The sequence below is a fragment of the Papio anubis genome, chromosome 5 (genome assembly GCF_008728515.1).
Source record: "Papio anubis isolate 15944 chromosome 5, Panubis1.0, whole genome shotgun sequence".
Classification (NCBI taxonomy): Eukaryota; Metazoa; Chordata; class Mammalia; order Primates; family Cercopithecidae; genus Papio; species Papio anubis.
This window is the reverse complement of record NC_044980.1, coordinates 105,508,207-105,519,771: the sequence shown is the minus strand read 5'-3', so window position 1 is coordinate 105,519,771 and position 11,565 is coordinate 105,508,207. Positions and strand designations below refer to the sequence as shown.

The 11,565-nt window shown below is 39.8% G+C and overlaps 1 long non-coding RNA gene across 1 annotated transcript in view; it reads left to right on the top strand.

Annotated features, from left to right (window-relative positions):
- The first annotated feature begins 888 nt into the window (after positions 1–888).
- Positions 889–11,565, top strand: part of LOC103885327 — a 98,904-nt gene continuing 88,227 nt past the window's right edge. The window contains exon 1 of the long non-coding RNA XR_001903631.3: positions 889–5,191. This is a non-coding gene — a long non-coding RNA (uncharacterized LOC103885327). The remainder of the gene's footprint in view (positions 5,192–11,565) is intronic.

Sequence of the window (11,565 nt, the reverse complement as noted above, 5' to 3'; positions counted from 1 at the left end):
AAATGCATACTGTAGTTTAATATTTATATTTCAAATCCCTTTATTGACCTGTACTGTCTCAGTAAAGCATTGATAACATAGCATTAAATTAAACATCTACAATAATTAATATCATAAACATGAGATTACGGCTTTCTTACAAAATGTAGCAGATGGGAGAAAGAGCTGAGAAAAACAAAGCTCTTTTCAAAACATGGTATTTTAAAAACAGTTATTAAAACTGATAGCAAAGAATACAGAGCAGTAGCCTCAAAGTCACTTGTGTAATAGCTAATTTCTTATTTACTTGCAGAAAATGTGCTTATGACCAAAATATTATCTCACAAATTAGTCCACAGTACTTATATAAAGATGAAGCAGAAGCTTTTAGCAAAATTTTACCATAAGGAACTACCCTGATGTATTGTTTCTGGGTCCAGTGCCCCAAATCCCAATTATGGACCTGCTTTTCAGGTGCTTTGTTTCAGGTGCTAAACAAAGAGGACACTGGATCTGCCTTTTGTAGGAAAACAAAAGGCTGTGGCTGGAGACATGTGATGCCCATCATTTGCTCCTGCTGGCCGGAGGCAGAAAGGACCAGGGGAGGGAAGAAGGGACAAGGGCTACATTACTTAGAAACATCAAATTCTGATACTGGGAATTTAGGAAAAGCAACCATAGAGAGCCTGGAATTTCTCTTTCTCTGTGTTTTTTTCCTTTTCTTTTTACTCTAAAAAATTGGTATATAATAAATGTACATATCTTGGGGTACATGTGATAATTTAATACATTTATGTAATTTCAAAAGATCAAATCAGTGTAAGTGGAATAGTCCTCACCTTAAATATTTGTCTTTTCTTTATGCTAGAAATATTCAAATTATTCTCCTCTAGCTATTTTGAAATGTACAATAGATTATTGTTAACTATAGTCATCCTACTGGTCTATCAAATACTGGATCTATTTCCTCTATCAAACAGTATATTTGTTCCCATTAATCAAACTCTGTGCTTCCTGAAACAAAGGCATCTAACCAGACCTTGGATGGACTCTTGTTCTGAGCTGAAAAGCTTGAAGAAGGGAGAGCAGCTGCAAGGACGGCAGCATTGGAGTGGTTTAGTCTTTCAGTTCTGCCTCTAGCTCCTTAGCTGAAAGCTTTTTCTTTGCCTTTAGAGGAACAAAGACCTCTGGGTCCTTAAGGTCCCCAGGGAACCATTTGGTCCTCACAGCGCAAATCACCCAGTGCAGCATTTGGCTAAAACTACCAAAGCGTCAGAAGGATCAAAGTGATTCTGAAAATTAAGGCAAATCATCTAAATAATTCTACCAAAATTGTACTTTTGTTCAAACACATAGATGGCTGAGGCAAAAGTGGTCCTTTTGGCTTATCTTAGACAACAATGAAAATTATTTACATCATTTGGTAGGTTTAGATGAGAATTAAAATACACATTTTTTGAAAAAGTATATTAATGTAGATGAAACTATTGGAATACATTTACCCATAGTATTTCTCAAGAGCAGATGACAATGTCTAAAAGACAGATTCTGACGGCAAAATTGTAGAGTGCAGTGTGAAATCTGCACATATCTTAACCTCAGGGGTATTAGTCATAATAATGACCTATTTCACTGGGTTGTTAGGACATTTGTAATATTCTGGATAAAAGGAAGGAGATTCTTTGAGCCAACCAGTGTGTCTAACCTTCCCAGAATCCCATGATAACTTTCTTAATTTTCTCTTTTGGTTTATTTGACTGAAGTTAATGTTGGACAAGATATATTCTAATCTATATCAAAAGAGTTTAGAACTCATGGGCCCAAGAGTTTAGAGCTAATACTAATGCAAATTACCTACATCATTCCATTGAATACCAGAGTGATATGAGCTCTGAACTGAACAGCCAAAGCTGCAAATAGTTGGCAAGAAAAGGAAGGGCCTGTCCCAGAAGAATGCTCTGCTTCAGGCTCTACCAAGGACAAATTCTTCAGTGGAGCATATCAGCTGCCATAGGAAAACAGAAGCAAAGTTATGTCAGTGAGTCTAGAACCCATACTGCTCCAACTCTAAAGTACATGGGTGTTTGTTGAAAGCTCATTGTGGCATCATTTGCTATGATCAAGTTCTCATGGTAAAAGAAAAATAGTATCTTTTTGTCAGAAAAGAGTGTTTGTAATAAATATGATACATTTAAACTTGGATTTTCTTGTGGAAAAATAGACTACTTTCTTTTAAAGGATAGCACTAAGTTAAATTAATTTATGTATCTATAAAATGAGCTGCTTCATTTGTACATTCAATGACTCTAGCTGATTTTCCCAAAATATATCACACAGTGAAACATTCCCACCAAGCTAAGAATAGAAACAAGCTGTTAGTAAGAGGAATAATGGTGAGAAGTAGACCTGCCAAGACTGAATAATTAAAAATGATCCAGAATTGAAAAAAGCAGAGTATTTTCCCCCACCTCCTTATGTTACAACATCTTACAACAGTAGCACAAATGCTTGTGTGATTTACAATGAAAATGGCAGAATTCCTTAGGCCAAGGGACTCAAAATATAAATTCTTCCCCTACTGGGACCATAGTGGGACAGATGCAGCTCTCTTGTCCTCTGACTTTTTCAAATACAGTTAATAAGTTTTTATTTTTATTTATTTATTTTTGAGGGAGAGTCTCGCTATGTTTCCCAGGCTAGTCTTGAACTCCTTGGCTCCAGCGATCCCCCTGCTTCAGCCTCCCAAAGTGCTGGATTTACAGATACAAGCTATCACACTCAGCTCACCCTTCTTGTTTTTAGTAAGTAAAGTGAAAGCTTTTTATAAAAAGAATGTTGCTTAGCTATTCTCATCTCTAGAAAAAGATGGAGAGATAGTAATATAATTCGGCTTCATCAGAAGGAGTTTAGGGTGAGCTAGGAAGAATTTCCTGCATCCAGAAGTGATGAGGCACAGAATAGCTCCCGATGATTGTGCTTTTCCTGTCCCTGAAAGAATCTGCAGATAATGATACAGCATATATTTGGTGGGGTGGTAAGTGTAGTAATGGGATCAGGAATGCAGAATATTAGTTATGGGATAACAGGCTGCTTAGTTGCTAAGGAATCCTAAAAATAGGGTATGAGTGACTAGCTGAGAGGGGTGGGGAGGAATGGGTGGTTTCCTGGGTTTCACTGGGCGCCTAGATCTGACAAAGACAATGCAGAGCTGCTTTCTGCAGCTGCAGATACCGAGCAGCAAGCGTGGATAGCCAAGTCTGAATCCTAACTATCTTGCAGAGCTATTCTTAACAATGGCCTAGCTTTCTTTCAGTGCAGGCCAGCCCCAACACACACAGTCCTCAGACTCACAGTAAAGTTTTGAGGCTTGGGTTCCTGGGGAGAACAGAGGTCCACAGTTCCTCCAACAACTGTGCCCATATGCACATCCCCTCTTCCAGCCCCATCTAATTTTCAGATGAATTCCCCAGCTTGGAGAATGTTTGGGTAACAGACTCCCACCCATCATTCCACAGTGTGAAAAGCTGACTATTTGCACACTGTGATGAGAGAATTCTAACAGGTGAAAAAAGGGTGGATGATTTTATTTTGAAGCAACGTTGTGTTTGTTGTCATCCTGGGCAAGTTGACCTCTGCAGAACTTTTTGTTTTGAAGACTCCCCAAAACTATTTTAAGCAGAGTTCATGGCTTATCAAATAAATGGACAAACTCCCTAGGGAATAATGTGTTAGAAAATCTGCCTGCCCATTTCCCACATCCTCTAACTGACAACCTATCAATGCTGTGCTACTTGTTTCCTCTGAGACAGGTTCTACTAAGGATTGCGGCTTTCATTTGCTTGGTGGGATTTTAAAAATTTTCTGATGTTGTTATAACAAAGGGCTTTGCTCATTTTTCTTTTAGTCGATGATAAAACGTGGTATAAGTGATATTTGGCTGCTGTGTGGACACCAGGGAGATGGCAGGAAAATGAAGAGAGTAGAGGAGACCTAGAGGAGGACATCAGCAGAGGAAAGGAAACCTAGCTCTCTTGCCCTGAGCAAGTGTTGCTGTAGGACAGAGAAGGTTGGGTTCATGCTCTCTGGATCCCTTTGATGTCTTTGTCCATTCTTTTAAAAAGCTGGCTCAAAGGAAGAAAGCTCGGGGCTCTGTTTCTAAAGATTTCTATTTTACCCGTTTTAGCAATATTGTTAGTTCATGGGCTTGGAGACTTAGTAAATGACTTTGGTTTGTGGGATTATACAAAGGACATCCCAACCCAAAGGAAAAAATATTTCCCCAAACTTTCATGGAGATTCACTGCTTTATTAAGACATTAGCTTTTCCTGGAAGGCTCTGTTTAATTTAGAAAGAAGAAAAGAAAAAACCATGGTCTGGAAGAACCGTTATATCATTACCAGACATTATAATGTGATGACTAGCCAACAGAATATAGGACACAGAACAGGTGGGTTCTTTTCTATTTTAAATATGAAATGTAATTTAGGTATAGTAAATTTTACCCTTTTAGTGTACAGTGTTGCAAGTGTTGACAAACATGTATAGTCATGTAACCACCACCACAATCAAGATAAGGAGCAGTTTTCATCACATCAAAAAAGTTTTACTTATATCAGGATAATATCAGATATTATCCATATCCCTTCTGGTTAAACCCTTCCCCAATTCCTAGCAACAACTGATCTGTTTTCTGTTCCCCTAGGGTTACCTTTTCCAGGCAATGTCATATGTATGGGCTCATACAATATGTAGCCCTTTTAATCTGTTTTTTTCACTTAGCATACATATTTGAAATCTATCCATGTTCTTTTGTGTTTTAATAGTTTGTCCCTTTTTTACTGTTGATTATTATGTCACTGTAGGGATGCACCAGAATTTATTTATTCATTCCCCAGTTAAGGGACTGCTAGGGAATGACTTCTGTCCCCTGCAGATTCACATGTTGAAACCCTATCTCCCAAAGTGATTGGATTTGGATAGGCCCTTTAGGAGGCAATAAAGGTTAAATGAGGTCATAAAGGTGGGGCCCTAACCCAATAAGGTTGAAGAGGAAGAGACATAAGGTCCCTCTCTCTGCAAGCACATAGACTAAGTAGGAGAGGTTACAGGAGCACACAGTGAAAAGGCAGCTCCCTGCAAGCCAGGAAAAGAGCCCTCGCCAGAAATCAAATTGACTGGCACCTTAATCTTGAACTTCCAGTCTCCAGAGCTGTGAGTAGTTAAATTTCTGTTGTTTAAGTCATCCAGTCTGTGGTATTTTGTTATAGCAACCCAAGCAGCCTAGTGGTCATAAGGAAAAATCTAGCTAGGATTCTAGTCACCGACTATGAGTTACTAGTAAGTAATAGTCACTTGATAACTTAGTCATGCCCTAAATGGAGTGGCCATGGTGGCTAGTCTCTGCCATTTAGTGAGCTAGATAAAGATCAGTGAGAATAACTGAGTGCCCACAGCTGGAACATAATGGAGAAAAATGGAGGAAAAGCCAGAATGAGAAAAGATGACTTACTTGACAGACATCATAATAATGCTACTAACTGCTGCTTATTTTAATGGGTAGTTTTGCCTAAACCGATTCAGCAGTGTAAATACTTAATTCCTTCCTTCTACCAAGGGGGAGAAAAGAACTTAGTCTCTCTCAGAGGGACTTTATCCAAGGGAGTCCTCCTTGGATAAAAGATGTTTAAGAAAGAGGCCATTTCCTGGAGTGTTTGTTAAAAAGCAAGTTCCAAGGCCCTACCTGCAGGGAAATGCAGAAGTCTGCAGTTTTTAAAAGTCAGATAATTCTGATGCAGATAGTCCTAGAATTTGATTTTCAAAAACAGTTTTTCAGAAATGTTTGATGTTTTCACTGTACCACTTGTATACATTGAGCGAAATGCCACATTGTAATTATATCATGACTTAGATTCAGGTCCTACTTTCCAGAAAGATGCATAGTATCTATTCGTACATTTATATATTTATACATACAAATAGCATACAGACTGTGATAGTTTATTGCAGTATATTTATGTGGAGAAACCCAGACACATTGCTATTACTGAGACAAATGTATCTAAAGGTAGAGCATTGCCCTTCTGGGATCATGGGTTTCTGTGCTTAAAATCCTTCAGTGAAGTCATAGATGTCAGGGCTGCTAAATGCACATCCTTTCACACCTTTTAGTGGGTTGAACCCTGAAAGGCGAGAGTTCCTGTGGGCGTCACCATAGGGTGTCAGAGGAAGACAGCTGTCCTTGGCTTCTGGTCAAGAATCTGCAACGAAAAATGAATGTTTCAATACTTCTGAATAGTCTGCTTAATAATTTCGAAAGCAGAATGCACCTCTCCGATGCTCACTAAGCATTTTTGGCAAGTAATTGAAACACATTTATCTTCTCTGACATTACCTAATGGAGCTATCTGCTTTCCTGGAACATGCTGAAAGTGACTGGCTAAAATACGTGCATTTTGCACTCTACAATAAGGTTTGTGTGTGTCCCACAGATGAAAGTAGCCCACCTTGGGCTCCTAGCCTGAAAAGTGAAACTAATGAGTTCTCTAGTAGCTCTTCAGTAGGGTGTTCATTATTTTAACCTCTGAGATCTGAATAAGGTATCAGATCTTTTAGGGCTGGACTCTGGGCATTAAAAAAGTTTTAATTTAAGCCTATCAAAATATATTCCAGTTAAAAAAATATTTCATTTCAAATTGAGTGTGAAGGGAAACAGAAGTTAATTAAAAGGAATACTGTATGTGCTGTAACCATGTTTTAATTCCTGAACCTTGAAAAAGAAGTGATAGTAGAAAATATGACTTACTGGGACATTTATATAAACAGCTTTAAAATTAAGATAAGAGTCTGTGATGATGATAATGATAATGATAATGAAGAATAATAAGAAGAAAAAGAATTGATCACATTTTCTTGGTTCATAACATCTTAAGAAAGTCTCATTAGAAATACATGTTCTCCAAATAAGGAAAAAAAATTAAAAAGGTAGGGAACAGTTAAAGAAAGGCAGAATCCAGGACCTTTGCTTACATTTCATCAGCCCTCAAATTTATCCAAGAAATGGCACAAATCTTGGAAAGGAAAGGTAAAGCTGTGAGTTTTCATGGGTGCAGTCAAGTTTGTACAGGCTCCTTCTAACTACTTGAAGAGAGATAATTCTGGGGGATAGGCTGCTTTCATTGTAGGGGCATGTTCACTACTCTGATTAAAAAACTTGGCACGGCAAAGTTTCCAAAACCTGTCTTTACTAATTCATACCTCCCAGTTGAACACCCAACACTGTCAGCCAAGTTTTTCATTACAAGAAAGGTGATAAAATCAAATATTGTTAAGATGGGCTCTTCATATGAAAACCTATTTGGATTTGATTCAGTTTCACAGAATTTCTGTACATCTATTGAAAACTCTGAGTAATCAAGAGTTGCAGATGGATATAAATATATCCATCATCCACTGTGAAAAGTGCAGCAAATACATGTTGTTTATGCTCTCGGATTCTTGTCTTTTAAGATGGGTTGCAAATATTACATGTTATGTTTTAGAGTTAGGGTTTGAGAGGAATCAGAGGAGACATAGTTAAAGCCAGTCAATGTATTTTGAATTGTGACTGTTCTCATCCGAGAACAAAAAGGGGTTCCCTGGGGCAGTCTTTGAATCTCTTGTTTTCATTTTTGCTTAGAAAGTATTTATTTTCACTACTCGAAGAGAAAAAAAAAAGAGGATTTTTTATTTCTACCCCTTCCAAAGCTTAGGCCACTGGCTGTCCTTTCCCCTATCAGAGTCCACTATTGGTCCAGCACACTCAAAATCTGTTAAAGTGACTATATGAAAACACAGAAAAATGGGTAGGATATAATAATAAGTTAAAGAAACTCAGGTTCTGGCTGGACATGGTAATTCATATCTGTAATTCCAGCACTTTGGGAGGCTGAGAAGGGAGGATTGCTTGAGCCCAGGAGTTCAAGACCAGTCTGGGCAACATTGAGAGACTCTGTCTCCATGAAGAAATTTGAAAAATTAGCCAGGCATTGGTGGTGCATGCCTGTAGTCTCAGCTACTCAGGAGGCAGAGGTGAAAAGATCGCTTGAGCTCAGGAATTTGAGGCTTTAGTGAGTGAGCTATGATTGTGCCACTGCACTGCCACTGCACTGCAGCCTGCATGATAGAGTGAGATCCTGCCAAAAAAAGAGAAAGAAAGCCAGGTTTAAAATTGGATTCATGAAATGATTATAATCATGTTGAAATTATCTATATATGCAGCTAAAACTTGAAGGAGACATGTGGAAAATGAAGCCAAATGATTCGTTGGAAAGTGAGATTTGAGATGAATAATTTTTATTCTAAATTTTCAATACTGTTATTATGTTGCTTGCAAAAAAAATAATATTCTTTTAAAAATCTGATTGACGCTTGGAGTTGCCAAGATGGCCGAATAGGAATAGCTCCGGTCTGCAGCTCCCAGCGTGATTGACACAGAAGACGGGTGATTTCTACATTTCCAACTGAGATACCTGGTTCATTTCACTGGGACTGGTTGGACTGTGGGTGCAGCCCATGGAGGGCGAGCTGAAGCAGGGCGGGATGTTGCCTCACCCAGAAAGTGCAAGGGGTCAGGGGATTTCCCTTTCCTAGCCAAGGGAAGCCACGACAGACTACCTGGAAAAATGGGACACTCCCCACCCAAATACTGTGCTTTTCCCAAGGTCTTAGCAACCAGCAGACAAGTTGATTCTCTCCCATGCCTGGCTCAGCAGGTCCCATGCCCATGGAGCCCTGCTCACTGCTAGTGCAGCAGTCTGAGGTTGATCTGTGAGGCAGCAGCCTGGCTGGGGAGGGACATCTGCCATTGCTGAGGCTTAAGAAGGTAAACAAAGTGGCCAGGAAGCTAGTACTGGGCAGAGCCCACCTCAGCTCAACAAGGCCTATTGCCTCTAGATGCCACCTCTGTGGGCAGGGCATAGCTGAACAAAAGGCAGCAGACAACTTCTGCAGACTTAAATGCCCCTGTCTGACAGCTCTGAAGAGAGCAGTGGTTCTCCCAGCATGGCCTTTGAGCTCTGAGAACAGACATACTGCCTCCTCAAGTGGGTCCCTCACCCCTGTGTAGCCTAACTGGGAGACACCCAGTAGGGGCCAACAGACACCTTATATAGGTGGCTGCCCCTCTGGGACGAAGTTTCCAGAGGAAGGATCAGGCAGCAATATTTACTGTTCTGCAATATTTGCTGTTCTACAGCCTCTGCTGATGATACCCAGGCAAACAAGGTCTGGAGTGGAACTCCAGCAAATGTCAACAGACCTGCAGCTGAGGGACCTGACTGTTAGAAGGAAAACTAACAAACAGAAAGGAATAGCATCGACATCAACAAAAAGGTCATCTACACCAAAACCCCATCTGTAGCTCACCAACATCAAAGACCAAAGGTAGATAAAACCAAAAAGATGGGGAGAAACCAGAGCAGAAAAGCTGACAATTCTAAAAATAAGAGTGCCTCTTCTCCAAAGGATCTCAACTCCTCGCCAGCAATGGAACAAAGCTGAATGGAGAATGAATTTGAGAAGTTGACAGAAGCAGGCTTCAGAAGGTCGGTAATAACAAACTTCTCCAAGCTAAAGGAGGATGTTCGAACCCATTGCAAGGAAGCTAAAAACCTTGAAAAAAGATTAGATGAATGGCTAACTAGAATAAACAGTGTAGAAAAGACCTTAAATAACCTGATGGAGCTGAAAACCATGGCATTAGAACTTCGTGATGCGTGCACAAGCTTCAATAGCTGATTCGATCAAGTGGAAGAAAGGGTATCAGTGATTGAAGATCAAATTAATGAAATGAAGCAAGAAGAGAGGTTAGAGAAAAAAGATAAAAAGAAACAAACAAAGCCTCCAAGAAATATGGGACTGTGTGAAAAGACCTAATCTACATTTGATTGGTGTACCTGAAAGTGATAGGGAGAATGGAACCAAGTTGGAAAACACTCTTCAGGATACTATCCAGGAGAACTTCCCAAACTAGCAAGGCAGGCCAACATTCAAATTCAGGAAATACAGAGAACATCACAAAGATACTCTCAAAATGAGCAACCACAAGACACATAATTGTCAGATTCACCAAGGTTGAAATAAAGGAAAAAGTGTTAAGGGCAGCCAGAGAGAAAGGTCGAGTTACCCACAAAGGGAAGCCCATCAGACTAACAGTGGATCTCTCGGCAGAAACCCTACAAGCCAGAAGAGAGTGGGGGCCAATGTTCAACATTCTGAAGGAAAATAATTTTCAACCCACAATTTCATATTCAGTCAAACTAAGCTTCATAAGCAAAGGAGAAATAAAATCTTTTACAGACAAGCAAATGCTGAGAGATTTTGTCACCACCAGGCCTGCCTTACAAGAGCTCCTGAAGAAAGCACTAAATGTGGAAAGAAACAACCAGTACCAGCCACTGCAAAAACATACCAAATTGTAAAGACCATTGATGTTATAAAGAAACAGCATAAATTAACAGACAAAATAACCAGTGAACATCATAATGACAGGATCAAATTCACACATAACAATATTAACCTTAAATGTAAATGGGCTAAATGCTCCAATTAAAAGACACAGACTGGCAAATTGGATAAAGAGTTAAGACCCATCAGTGTGCTGTATTCAGGAGACCCATCTTGCATGCAAAGATGCACATAGGCTCAAAATAAAGGGATGGAGGAAGATCTGCCAAGCAAATGGAAAGAAAAAAAAAAAAGTAGGGATTGCAATCCTAGTCTCTGATAAAACAGACTTTAAACCAACAAAATCAAAAAAGAAAAAGAAGACCATTAGAGAATGGTAAAGGGATCAATTCAACAAGACAAGTTAACTATCCTAAATATATATGCACCCAATACAGGAGCACCCAGATTCATAAAGCAAGTCCTTAGAGACCTACAAAGAGACTTAGACTCCCACACAATAATAATGGGAGACTTTTTTTTTTTTTTTGAGATGGAGTCTCGCTCTGTCGCCCAGGCTGGAGTGCAGTGGCGCGATCTTGGCTCACTGCAAGCTTCACCTCCTGGGTTCACGCTATTCTCCTGCCTCAGCCTCCAGAGTAGCTGGGACTACAGGCGCCCGCCACCACGCCCGGCTAATTTCTTTTTGTATTTTTAGTGGAGACGGGGTTTCACCGTGTTAGCCAGGATGGTCTCGATCTCCTGACCTCGTGATCCGCCCGCCTTGGCCTCCCAAAGTGCTGGGATTACAGGCTTCAGCCACCACGCCTGGCCTAATGGGAGACTTTAATACCCCACTGTCAATATTAGACAGATCGATGAGACAGAAGGTTAACAAGGATATCCAGGACCTGAACTCAGCTCTGCACCAAGTGGGCCTAATAAACATCTACGGAACTCTCCACCAAAAATCAACTGAATATACATTCTTTTCAGCACCACATAGCACTTATTCTAAAATTGATCACATAATTGGAAGTAAAGCAAATGTAAAATAACAGAAATCACAGCAAACTGTCTCAGACCACAGTGCAATCAAATTAGAACTCAGAATTAAGAAATTCAATCAAAACCGCTCAACTACATGGAAACTGAACAACCTG